The sequence below is a fragment of the Dendrobates tinctorius genome, unplaced genomic scaffold (genome assembly GCF_039654945.1).
Source record: "Dendrobates tinctorius isolate UK_male_01 unplaced genomic scaffold, ASM3965494v1 ptg000035l, whole genome shotgun sequence".
Taxonomy (NCBI): Eukaryota; Metazoa; Chordata; class Amphibia; order Anura; family Dendrobatidae; genus Dendrobates; species Dendrobates tinctorius.
The window spans coordinates 34,363,718-34,376,143 of record NW_027361703.1 but is presented as its reverse complement, the minus strand read 5'-3'; the positions used below and the strand labels follow the sequence as shown (position 1 = coordinate 34,376,143).

The window sequence follows — 12,426 nt, the reverse complement described above, 5'->3', positions numbered from 1 at the left end:
AATAATTTTTTGCTATGTACCGTATTTTTCGGACTATAAGACTCACCGGACCATAAGACGCACCCCAATTTTCAGAAGGAAAATAGGGAAAAAAATAATGTGTCAAATGGGGGTCCGTCTTACAGTCCGAATTCAGCTTACCTGTGAAGGGATCCGGCACAGGTGGAGGACTGGTCACAGGGGTCATTCAGGGGTCCAGGCTGGTGCGGTGGCTCTGTGCTGGGGCAGGTTGGTTGTGCTGGGGCAGGTGGGCTGGGGCAGCTGGGCTGTGCTGGGGCAGCTAGGCTGGGGCAGGTGGGCTGTGCTGGGGCAGGTGGGCTGTGCTGGGGCAGCTGTGCTGGGGCAGGTGTGCTGTGCTGGGGCAGGTGAGCTGTGCTGGGCTGGGACTGGTGGGCTGTGCTGGGCTGTGGCCGCTGTGCTGGGGCAGGTGGGCTGGGCTGAGGCAGCTGGGCTGGGGCAGGTGGGCTCTGTGGGGTGAGGGTGGCGGCGGGCTGTGCTCCGGTGCAAAGGGTGGCGGCTCCGCTGGCAATTCCTCGAAGCCCGGAGGCCCCCGCACATCCGTTGCTGGCTGCCGCCATGTTGCAGTGGCCTCCAGGAACATGGACGCCGGGAAGATGGCCGCCGGTTCGGGGACGGCGCATGCGCAGGTTCAGATCTCGTCACGAGATCTCGGGAGACGAGATTCAAATCTCGGCAACGAGATATCATCCCCACGAGATCTGAACCTGCGCATGCGCCGTCCCCGAACCGGCAGCCATCTTCCCGACGTCCATGTTCCCGGAGGCCACCGCAACATGGCGGCAGCCAGCAACGGATGTGTGGGGGCCTCCGGGCTTTGAGGAAATGCCGTCGGAGCCCCCCACGGAGCACAGAGAGCCGCTGCCACCACCGCACCACAGAGCCCCGCGGCACCCGCACCAGCCATGGACGGATGTAAGTATATTGCGACCATAAGACGCACCCCCCACTTTCCCAAGAAATTTTTGGGGAAAAAAGTGCGTCTTATGGTCCGAAAAATACGGTACTACCGAACTTAAGTGTTCTAGTATTTAATACAATATATCAAACAATTGGAGGTTCAAGTCTTCTAGGGGGACTAGACAATAAAGGGAAAAGTAATATACAAATAAATGTTTTTATAATAAAATGAAGAGAATATAAAATGTTCAATTACCCTCTTTTCCCCATCCTAAAATAAGGAAATTAAAAAAGCATATTTGATATTGCTCTATTCGTAAAAGTCTGATATACAGTTGTGCTCAAAAGTTTACATACCCCGGCAGAATTTTTGCTTTCTTGGCCTTTTTTCAGAGAATATGAATGATAACACCAAAACTTTTTCTCCATTCATGGTTAGTGGTTGGGTGAAGCCATTTATTGTCATACTACTGTGTTTTCTCTTGTTAAATCATAATGACAACCCAAAACATACAAATGACCCTGATCAAAAGTTTACATACCCTGGTGTTTTTGGCCTGATAACATGCACAGAAGTTGAAACAAATGGGTTTGAATGGCTACTAAAGGTAACATCCTCACCTGTGACCTGTTTGCTTGTAATCAGTCTGTTTGCATAAAAGCTTAGTGAATTTCTGGGATCTAGACATTATCTTGCATCTTTCATTCAACCACGGATGTTTCTGGATTGTGAGTCATGGGGAAAGCAAAAGAATTGTCAATGGATCTACAGGAAAAGGTAGTTGGACTGTATAAAACAGGAAAGGGATACAAAAAGATATCCAAGGAATTGATAATGCCAGTCAGCAGCATTCAAAGTGTGATTAACAAATGGTAAATCAGGGTTCTGTGAAAACAAAACCATGGTCAGGTAGACCAACTAAAATTTTGTCCACAACTGCCTGGAAAATTGTTCGGGATGCAAAGAAAAACCCACAAATAACATCATATGAAATACTGGTGTCTCTGAAAACTAATGGTGTGTGTGTTTCAAGATGCACAATAATGAGGCACTTGAAGAAAAATGGGCTGCATGGTCGAGTCGCCAGAAGAAAGCCACTACAAAGCAAATGCCACAAAGTATCTCGCCCACAATATGCAAAACAGCACAGAAACAATCCTCAACAATTGAACTTTTTGGCCACAATCATAAACTTTACTTTTGGAGAGAGATCAACAAGGCCTATGATGAAAGGAACACCATTCCAAAAGTAAAGCACGGAGGTGGATCGCAGATATTTTGGGGTTGTGTGAGCTGTAAAAGCACAGGAAACTTGGTCAGTATTGAAGGAAAGATGAATGCAGCACATTATCAGCATATACTGGAGGCAAATTTGCAATCATCAGCCCAGAAGTTGCGCATCGGACATACTTGGACATTCCAACATGACAACGATCCAAAACACAAGGCTTAATCGACCTGTCATTGGCTACAGTAGAACAAAGTGAAGGTTCTGGAGTGGCCATCTCAGTCTCCTGATCTCAATATCATTGAGCCACTCTGGGGAGATCTCAAGCAGTTCATGCTAAACAGCCCAGTAATTTACAGAAACTGGAGGCTTTTTGCCAAGAAGAATGGGCAGCTTTACCATCTGAGAAAATAAAGAACCTTTTTCACGACTACCACAAAAGACTTCAAGCTGTCATTAATGTTAGAGGGGGCAGTACTATGGTATTAAGAAATGGGGTATGTAAACTTTGGTCAGGGTTATTTGGATGTTTTGGGTTGTCATTATGATTTAAAAAGAGAAAAGTATTCAAGGTGTGATACCTTTATTGGCTAACCAGAGAAATTATATTTGCAAGCAAGCTTTCAGGGCTCAAAAGGCCCCTTCATCAGGCTAGATTACAAGTGAATTACTGAGAAAAGATGACAACATTTAAATAGGAATTACAACAGGACATGAGATGATGCTAGCTATAGACAGGCCAGGGAAATCAAATTAAGCTTTTTGTTACACATGCAGATGAGGACCCAAGTGTTCTATTAGAGATCTGAAGACCTTCTTGTGGAGGTGTGAACTGTGTTCATGTAATGAGTCATGAACTCAGGTGTCAAATTCAGTCCTATTGTTAGCGATTGGAACATATTTATAAATTTATACTCCCATAGTGACAGAGAAAGGAAGATTTGGGGGTATAAATTTATAAATATGTTCCAGTTCACACCTCCACAAGAAGGTCTTCAGATCTCTAATAGAACACTTGGTCCTCATCTGCATGTGTAACAAAAAGCTTAACCCCTTACCTACAATTGACGTAATATTCCGTCCATGTGTCCATGGACCTAATTACCATGGACGGAATATTACGTCATCGCGATCAGCGGCGCCCACGTGGTGAGCGCCGCTGATCGCGGCCGAGTGTCAGCTAATTATCATAGCTGACACCTGGCACAATGTGTCAGGGGCGGTCACGGACCGCCCCCGACACGTTAACCCCTTGCACACCGCGATCAAACGCGATCGCGGTGTACCGGGGGTTAAAGGGAAGCATCGGCAGGGAGGGGGCTCCCTCAGTGCTTCCCTGAGCCCCCCACGGCAGCGCAATGTGCAGCGCTGCTGCGGGGGGCTCTTTCCCTACAGGCCCCCGGATCCAAGATGGCGACGAGGGCCTGCAGGGAGCTGACTTCCTCACTGCCTGCAAAGCGCAGGCATGAGGAAGTCTGCAGCAGTGCCTGTGACAGATCGCTGATCTGTCACAGTGATCTGTGATGTGACAGATCAGCGATCTGTCACAGGACAGTGATGTCCCACCTGGGACAAGGTAATAAAGTAAAAAAAAAAAAAAAAAGTGTTAAAAATAATTTAAAAAAAAATCGCTAAATAAATCAGTAAAAAAAAAAAAAATATTCCCCAATAAATCCATTTTTTCAAAATAAACAAAAACAATAAAAGTACACATATTTGGTATCGCCGCGTCCGTAATGACCTGCCCTATAAAACTGTCCCATTAGTTAACCCCTTTAGCGAACCCCTTAAAAAATAAAAATAAAAAACGAAGCAAAAAATAATGATTTATTATCATACCACCGAACAAAAAGTGCAATAACGCGCGATCAAAAAGACGCATATAAATATGCATGGTACCGCTGAAAACGTCATCTTGTCCCGCAAAAAACGATCCACCATACAGCATCATCCGCAAAAAAATAAAAAAGTTATAGCTCGCAGAATAAAGCGATACAAAAATAATTATTTTTTATATAAAATAGTTTTCATTGCAAAAAACCGACAAAACATAAAAAAACGACCTAAATGAGGTATCGCTGTAACCGTACTGACCCGAAGAATAAAACCGCTTTATTAATTTTACCGCACGCGGAACGGTGTAAACGCACCCCCCCAAAAGAAACGCTGGTTTTTGTTCATTCTGCGTCCCAAAAATCGGAATAAAAAGCGATCAAAAAATGTCACGTGCCCGAAAATGGTACCAATAAAAACGTCAACTCGTCCCACAAAAAATAAGACCTCACATGGCTCGGTGGGTCAAAATACGGAAAAATTATAGCTCTTAATATGTGGTGATGCAAAAACTATGTTTACAATAAAAAGCGTCTTTTAGCGTGCGACAGCCGCCAAACATAAAAACCGCCATAAATCGTAAATCAAACCCCCCGTTATCACCCCCTTAGTTAGGGAAAAATAATAAAACTAAAAGAAAATGTATTTATTTCCATTTTCCCGGTATGGTTAGGGCTAGGGTTAGGGCTAGGGTTAGGGTTAGGGCTAGGGTTAGGGCTAGGGCTCAGATTAGGGTTAGGGGTGTGTTGAGGTTCGGGTTGGAGTTATAATTGGGGGTTTCCACTGTTTGGGCACATCAGGTGCTCTCCAAAGGCAACATGGCGTCTGATCTTAATTCCAGCCAATTCTGCGTTGAAAAAGTCAAATGGTGCTCCTTCCCTTCCAAGCTCTGCCATGTGCCCAAACAGTGTTTTACCCCCACATGTAGGGTATCAGCCTACTCAGGACAAATTACAAAACAACTTTTGGGGTCCAATTTCTCCTGTTACCCTTAGGAAAATAAAAAATTGGGGGCAAAAATATAATTTTGCGGAAAAAATTTTTTTTTTTTTATTTTCACGCCCAGGCGTTATAAACTTCTGTGAAGCACTTGGGGGTTCAAAGTGCTCTCCACACATCTAGATAAGCTCGGTGGGGGGTCTAGTTTCCAAAATGGGGTCACTTGTGGGGAGTTTCAATAGTTTAGGTACATTAGGGGCTCTCCAAACGCTTATGACACCCGCATACCAATCCATCAAAGTCTGCATTCCAAAACGTCACTACTTCCCTTCCGAGCCCCGACGTGTGCCCATACAGTAGTTTTCTCCCACATATGAGGTATCAGCGTACTCAGGACAAATTGGACAACAACTTTTGGGGTCCAATTTCTCCTGTTACCCTTGGGAAAATAAAAAAAATGGGGACTAAAAGATGATGTTTGTTGAAAAAATACGATATTTTTATTTTCACGCCCGGTCGTTATAAACTTCTGTGAAGCACTGGGGGGTTCAAAGTGCTCACCACACATCTAGATAAGTTCATTAGGGGGTCTAGTTTCCAAAATGGGGTCACTTGTGGGGGGTTTCCACTGTTTAGGTACAGCAGGGGCTCTCCAAACGCAACATGACACCCGCAGACCATTCCATCAAAGTCTGCATTCCAAAACGTCACTACTTCCCTTCCGAGCCCCGACGTGTGCCCATACAGTAGTTTTCTCCCACATATGAGGTATCAGCGTACTCAGGACAAATTGGACAACAACTTTTGGGGTCCAATTTCTCCTGTTACCCTTGGGAAAATAAAAAATGGGGACTAAAAGATGATGTTTGTTGAAAAAATACGATATTTTTATTTTCACGCCCGGTCGTTATAAACTTCTGTGAAGCACTGGGGGGTTCAAAGTGCTCACCACACATCTAGATAAGTTCATTAGGGGGTCTAGTTTCCAAAATGGGGTCACTTGTGGGGGGTTTCCACTATTTAGGTACATCAGGGGCTCTCCAAACGCAACATGACACCCGCAGACCATTCCATCAAAGTCTGCATTCCAAAACGTCACTACTTCCCTTCCGAGCCCCGACGTGTGCCCATACAGTAGTTTTCTCCCACATATGAGGTATCAGCGTACTCAGGACAAATTGGACAACAACTTTTGGGGTCCAATTTCTCCTGTTACCCTTGGGAAAATAAAAAAATGGGGACTAAAAGATCATGTTTGTGGAAAAAATACGATTTTTTTATTTTCACGCCCGGACGTTATAAACTTCAGTGATACACTAGGGGGTTCAAAGTGCTCACCACACATCTAGATAAGTTCCTTGGGGGGTCTAGTTTCCAAAATGGTGTCATTTGTGGGGGGTTTCTACTGTTTTGGTACATCAGGGGCTTTCCTAACGCGACATGGTGTCCGATCTCAATTCCAGCCAAAAACGTCAAATGGCGCTGCTTCCCTTCCGAGCTCTGCCATACGCCCAAATAGTGGTTTACCCCCACATGTGGGGTATCAGCGTACTCAGGATAAATTGCACAATATCTTTTAGGGTCCTGTTACTTTTGGAAAAATAAGAATTGAGGGTGAAAAGATCATTTTTGTGGAAAAAATATGATTTTTTAATTGTACTGCTGTACGTTATAAACTTCTGTGAAGCCCTTGGGGGTTCAAAGTTCTCACCACACATCTAGATAAGTTCCTTGGGGGGTCTAGATTCCAAAATGGTGTCATTTGTGGGGGGTTTCCACTGTTTTGGTACATCAGGGGTTTTCCAATCGCGACATGGTGTCCGATCTCAATTCTAGCCAAAAACGTCAAATGGCGCTGCTTCCCTTCCGAGCTCTGCTATGCGCCCAAATAGTCATTTACACCCACATATGGGGTATCAGCGTACTCAGGACAAATTGCACAATAACTTTTAGGGTCCTGTTACCCTTGGAAAAATAAAAATTGGGGGTGAAAAGATCATTTTTGTGGAAAAAATATGATTTTTTAATTGTACCGCTGTACGTTATAAACTTCTGTGAAGCCCTTGTGGGTTCAAAGTTCTCACCACATATCTAGATAAGTTCCTTGGGGGGGTCTAGTTTCCAAAATGGGGTCACTTGGGGGGGTTTCCACTGTTTAGGTACATCAGGGGCTCGCCAAACGTGACATGGCGTCCGATCTGAATTCCAGCCAATTTTGCATTGAAAAAGTCAAACGGCGCTCCTTCCATTCTGAGCTCTGCCATGCGCCGAAACAGTGGTTCCCCCCACATATCAGGTATCAGCGTACTCAGGACAAATTGCACAATAAGTCTTGCAGTCCAATTTCTCCTGTTACCCTTGGTAAAATAAAGAAAATTGAACCTGAAGTATTTTTTTTGTGAAAAAAAGTTAAATGTTCTTTTTTTTTTTAATATTCAAAAAATTCCTGTGACGCACCTAAAGGGTTAATAAACTTCTTGAATGTGGTTTTAAGCACCTTAAGGGGTGCAGTTTTTAGAATGGTGTCACTTTTGGGTATTTTCTATCATATAGACCCCTCAAAGTGGCTTCAAATGTGAAGTGGTCCCTAAAAATAAAATGGTGTTGCAAAAATGAGAAATCGCTGGTCAATTTTTAACCCTTATAACTTCCTAACAAAAAAAAATTTTGGTTCCAAAACTGTGCTGATGTAAAGTAAACATGTGGGAAATGTTATGTATTAAGTTTTTTGTGTGCCGTATCGCTGTGATTTAAGGGCATAAAAATTCAAAGTTGGAAAATTGCGAAATTTTCAAAATTTTCGCCAAATTTCCGTTTTTTTCACAAATAAACGCAAGTTATTTGAATGCAATTTTACCACTAACATGAAGTACAATATGTCACGAGAAAACAATGTCAGAATCACCGGGATCCATAGAAGCGTTCCAGAGTTATGACCTCATAAAGGTACAGTGGTCAGAATTGTAAAAATTGGCCCGGTAGTTAACGTGCAAACCACCCTTGGTAGTGAAGGGGTTAAAGGGAAGGTGCCATCCAAAAAATTTCTCAGCAATTGAAAAAATGTAAAGAATTAATGTTTACATTTTCTTAAAAAATATCATTTGTTTTTAATTTTGCAAAATATGAAAAATAATTTTAAAAAATTTGGCATTTCCACTTAACACTAGGGGGAGCAGCTACTGAAATCTGGCACAAAAACCTATGACATCTAGGAACACAGTGAGCAGCCATTTTGATGGGGCCTGCAAAGTTACTGACTGTCTCTGCATGTAAAGTCTGGATCAGAACAGGTCATCAATCAGCAGAAATGCTTCCTGGATTTCTGTGGAGCAGACAAGCAGACGGTCCATCCATGTGTATAAAACACAGCGCTCTATGTACAATCCCTGGCACCGAACAGGGCGCCCCCCATAGACCAGCACACTGCTCTCCTGAAATACTCTGTTCTGCTGTCACTCTGCTCTTTCCACCATACATCAGGCCCCTGTCGCCTCGCTTTCACACAACGCCAGGACAGGATCTGAGGAGAGGAATGGGGTCTTCGGTCACTGAGGATGGCAGGCAGCAAGGATTCTGGGAGCAGGGTGACAGCAGCACATAGTATTTCAGGAGAGCAGTGTGCTAGTCTATGGGGGGCACAGAGGGAGATATATGGGGGAGGAGCAGGGTGACAGCAGCACAGAGTATGTCAGGAGAGCAGTGTGCTACTCTATGGGGGGCACAGAGGGAGATATATGGTGGAGGAGCAGGGAGACAGCAGCACAGAGTATTTGAGAGCAGTGTGCTGGTCTATGGGGGGGCACAGAGGGAGGTATATGGGGGAGGAGCAGGGTGACAGCAGCGCAGAGTATTTCAGGAGAGCAGTGTGCTGGTCTATGGGGGGCACAGAGGGAGATATATGGTGGAGGAGCAGGGTGACAGCAGCACAGAGTATTTCAGGAGAGCAGTGTGCTAGTCTGTGGGGGGCACAGAGGTAGATATATGGGGGAGGAGCAGGGTGACAGCAGCACAGAGTATTTCAGGAGAGCAGTGTGCTGGTCTATGGGGGGCACAGAGGGAGATATATGGGGGAGGAGTAGGGTGACAGTAGCACAGAGTATTTCAGGAGAGCAGTGTGCTGGTCTATGGGGGGCACAGAGGGAGATATATGGTGGAGTAGCAGGGTGGCAGCAGCACAGAGTATTTCAGGAGAGCAGTGTGCTGGTCTATGGGGGGCACAGAGGGAGATATATGGTGGAGTAGCAGGGTGGCAGCAGCACAGAGTATTTCAGGAGAGCAGTGTGCTGGTCTATGGGGGGCACAGAGGGAGATATATGGGGGAGGAGCAGGGTGACAGCAGCGCAGAGTATTTCAGGAGAGCAGTGTGCTAGTCTATGGGGGGTACAGAGGGAGATATATGGTGGAGGAGCAGGGTGGCAGCAGCACAGAGTATTTCAGGAGAGCAGTGTGCTGGTCTATGGGGGGCCAGAGGGAGATATATGGGGAGGAGCAGGGAGGCAGCAGCACAGAGTATTTCAGGAGAGCAGTGTGCTGGTCTATGGGGGGCACAGAGGGAGATATATGGGGGAGGAGCAGGGTGACAGCAGCGCAGAGTATTTCAGGAGAGCAGTGTGCTGGTCTATGGGGGGTACAGAGGGAGATATATGGTGGAGGAGCAGGGTGGCAGCAACACAGAGTATTTCAGGAGAGCAGTGTGCTGGTCTATGGGGGGCACAGAGGGAGATATATGGGGAGGAGCAGGGAGGCAGCAGCACAGAGTATTTCAGGAGAGCAGTGTGCTGGTCTATGGGGGGCACAGAGGGAGATATATGGGGGAGGAGCAGAGTGACAGCAGCGCAGAGTATTTCAGGAGAGCAGTGTGCTGGTCTATGGGGGGTACGGAGGGAGATATATGGTGGAGGAGCAGGGTGGCAGCAGCACAGAGTATTTCAGGAGAGCAGTGTGCTGGTCTATGGGGGGCACAGAGGGAGATATATGGGGGAGGCGCAGGGTGACAGCAGCACAGAAATCCAGGAAATATTTCTGCTGATTGATGGCCTGTTCTGATCCAGACTTTGCAGGCAAAGACCCCATTCTCCTCCTCAGATCCTGTCCTGGCGATGTGTGAAAGCGAGGCGACAGGCGCAGTCCGGGGTGACGCTGGGAAGCAGGCTGGGGGAAATGTAGCCATACAGTAACGATAAAAATGAGACCCCTCTCTTCAGCTGCCTCACCAGCCCTCCCCTGACCCGTGTGCAGGTGCTCAGCCAGAACCACTGTTACAACTTTATATACTCTGTGTAATGGAGGTCAGTGACGTGGATCAGAAAAGAGGCCTGAGCTCATAGGTTTTCAGTTCTGTAGTATTTATCAGAATCAAGCAGGTTTACAGATAAGACACAGCAGGGTAAAAGCAGATGAAGATAATAACGCCGTGAGCAAACGTACAGACCGTGGAGACGTATGAAGTCCAAGTTGCCAGATCTGGAGACCTGGAGAGCAGGCCAGGCATGCTAGCCGGAAACAGTCCTTGAAGTGGAGGTGGGTGCAGAGCTGATCCGAAGAAACAAGTCTTTACAATGAGACCAAGATTCACAGGCAGGCGGGGTATCCCAAGGTAATGAAGAGACGAGCTAGGTAGCAGTCCTTCCAGCTTGATAACAAGTCCAAGAACAAGTATACTCAAGCAATGAGTAATCATACAGAGCATCCTTATATACAGAGCAGACAGGAACAAGAGAGATCAACACAGGAAATTGTCCCCCGTTGAGGCTCGTGACTCCATCTTGGGTGAAGGCAAAAATGAACTAAACTAAGGGCAAAGCAGAAACTGAGCGACAGACATAAGGCAAGGATTTCAGAGAAACTGATATGCAGGCCAAGTCCTTACATTACTCTCCCCTTAAAAGACGTCCTCTGGACGATCTTAAGTCCGGCTTATTGGGATATCTGCTGTGGAACAGTCTGATTAAGTGAGGAGCATGGACGTTCTCCACTGTTTCCCAGGAATTCTCTTCAGCCGAATATCCTTGCCATTTTACCAAGTATTGGAGACGTCTCCTATGAACCCGTGAATCCAAGATCCTTTCCACGATGAATTCCTCTTGCCCGTCAACGAGAACTGGGTCAGGAGGAGCAGAGGTGCATCTGGGAAAAGGGTTAGGCACTGCCGGCTTTAACAAAGAGACATGAAAGACAGGATGAATTTTCAATGAGTTAGGCAACTTGAGTCGACAGGCTACAGAATTCACTATACTGCTGATCTTATATGGGCCGACATATTTTTGCCCCAGTTTAGACTTTGGGATTCTGAGCTTCAAGTTCTTAGTTGAGAGCCAAACCATGTCTCCTACCTTGTACATTGGAGCTGGCTTACGGAATTTGTCTGCTGCCTTGTATCTTTCCTGTGCTGAACCTAAAGTGTCTTTAAGAACTTCCAAATTGCGCTGCAAGGATGAAATGCGGTCAGCTACCGCAGGCACAGACATGTCTATTGGAAGTCGAGGAAGACTACTGGGGTGGTATCCCTTGTTGGCAAAGAACGGAGACAATTTGGTGGAAGCATTCTGAGAATTATTATATGTCAATTCAACCAACGGAAGCAAACTCACCCAATCGTCCTGTAGGTGGCACACATAGCAGCGCAGATATTGTTCCAAGGTCTGATTGGTCCGTTCAGTTTGGCCGTTAGATTGTGGATGAAAAGCAGATGACAATTTTACTTTGATGTCCAGAGCAGCACAGAAGCTTTGCCAAAACCGTGAGGTAAATTGTACCCCACGATCCGATATTACTTCATCCGGAGCTCTGTGCAAACGAAGAACATTTTGTACAACAAGATCTGCTGTTTGTTTAGCCGTTGGTACACCAGCACATGGAATGAAATGAGCAACTTTAGTCAGCCGGTCAACTACTACTAGAATTGTGTTTTTCCCCTGTGACAGAGGCAACTCAACAATAAAGTCCATTGAAATAGACCCCCAAGGACGAGATGGAACAGGCAGAGGTTGCAAGAGTCCTGTCGGTGAAGAGCGAGGAACTTTTGACCTGGCACATACCTCACATGACGACACATACTGAAGCACATCTTTCCGAAAGGTTGGCCACCAAAAAAAAGAGACAGAAATTCCTGAGTCTTCTGAACTCCCCTATGGCCGGCAAACTTTGAGTCATGCATTAGTTTTAAGACACTCAGTTTTACTGTTTCTGGAACATACAAACGCTGTCCTTGAAACCAAAGTCCATTCTTGAAAGTTAGATTTACCTGGGTGGGGGGTAGCCCCAAAAGCGAATCTGCAGCATAAGCCTCCTTAATCTCCGTTAAAAGATCTTGATTATGTAGGACACTTACAAAGTTCTTCTCAGATAGAATGGTCCTTGGAGGCGAAGCCGGAGTTGCTTCATCTGAATGAATCCTGGACAGTGCATCAGCCTTTCCATTACGAGAGCCCGGCCTATAGGAGATGACAAAATCAAACTGGTTAAGGAAAAGATTCCACCGAGCCTATCTGGGTTTTAGACATCTTGC

General features: G+C 45.7%; 1 protein-coding gene across 15 annotated transcripts in view; it reads left to right on the top strand.

The window, feature by feature from the left end:
- The window catches only part of CADPS2 (calcium dependent secretion activator 2), a 708,285-nt gene that overhangs the window by 305,440 nt on the left and 390,419 nt on the right, over nucleotides 1-12,426 (top strand). The window lies entirely within an intron of this gene.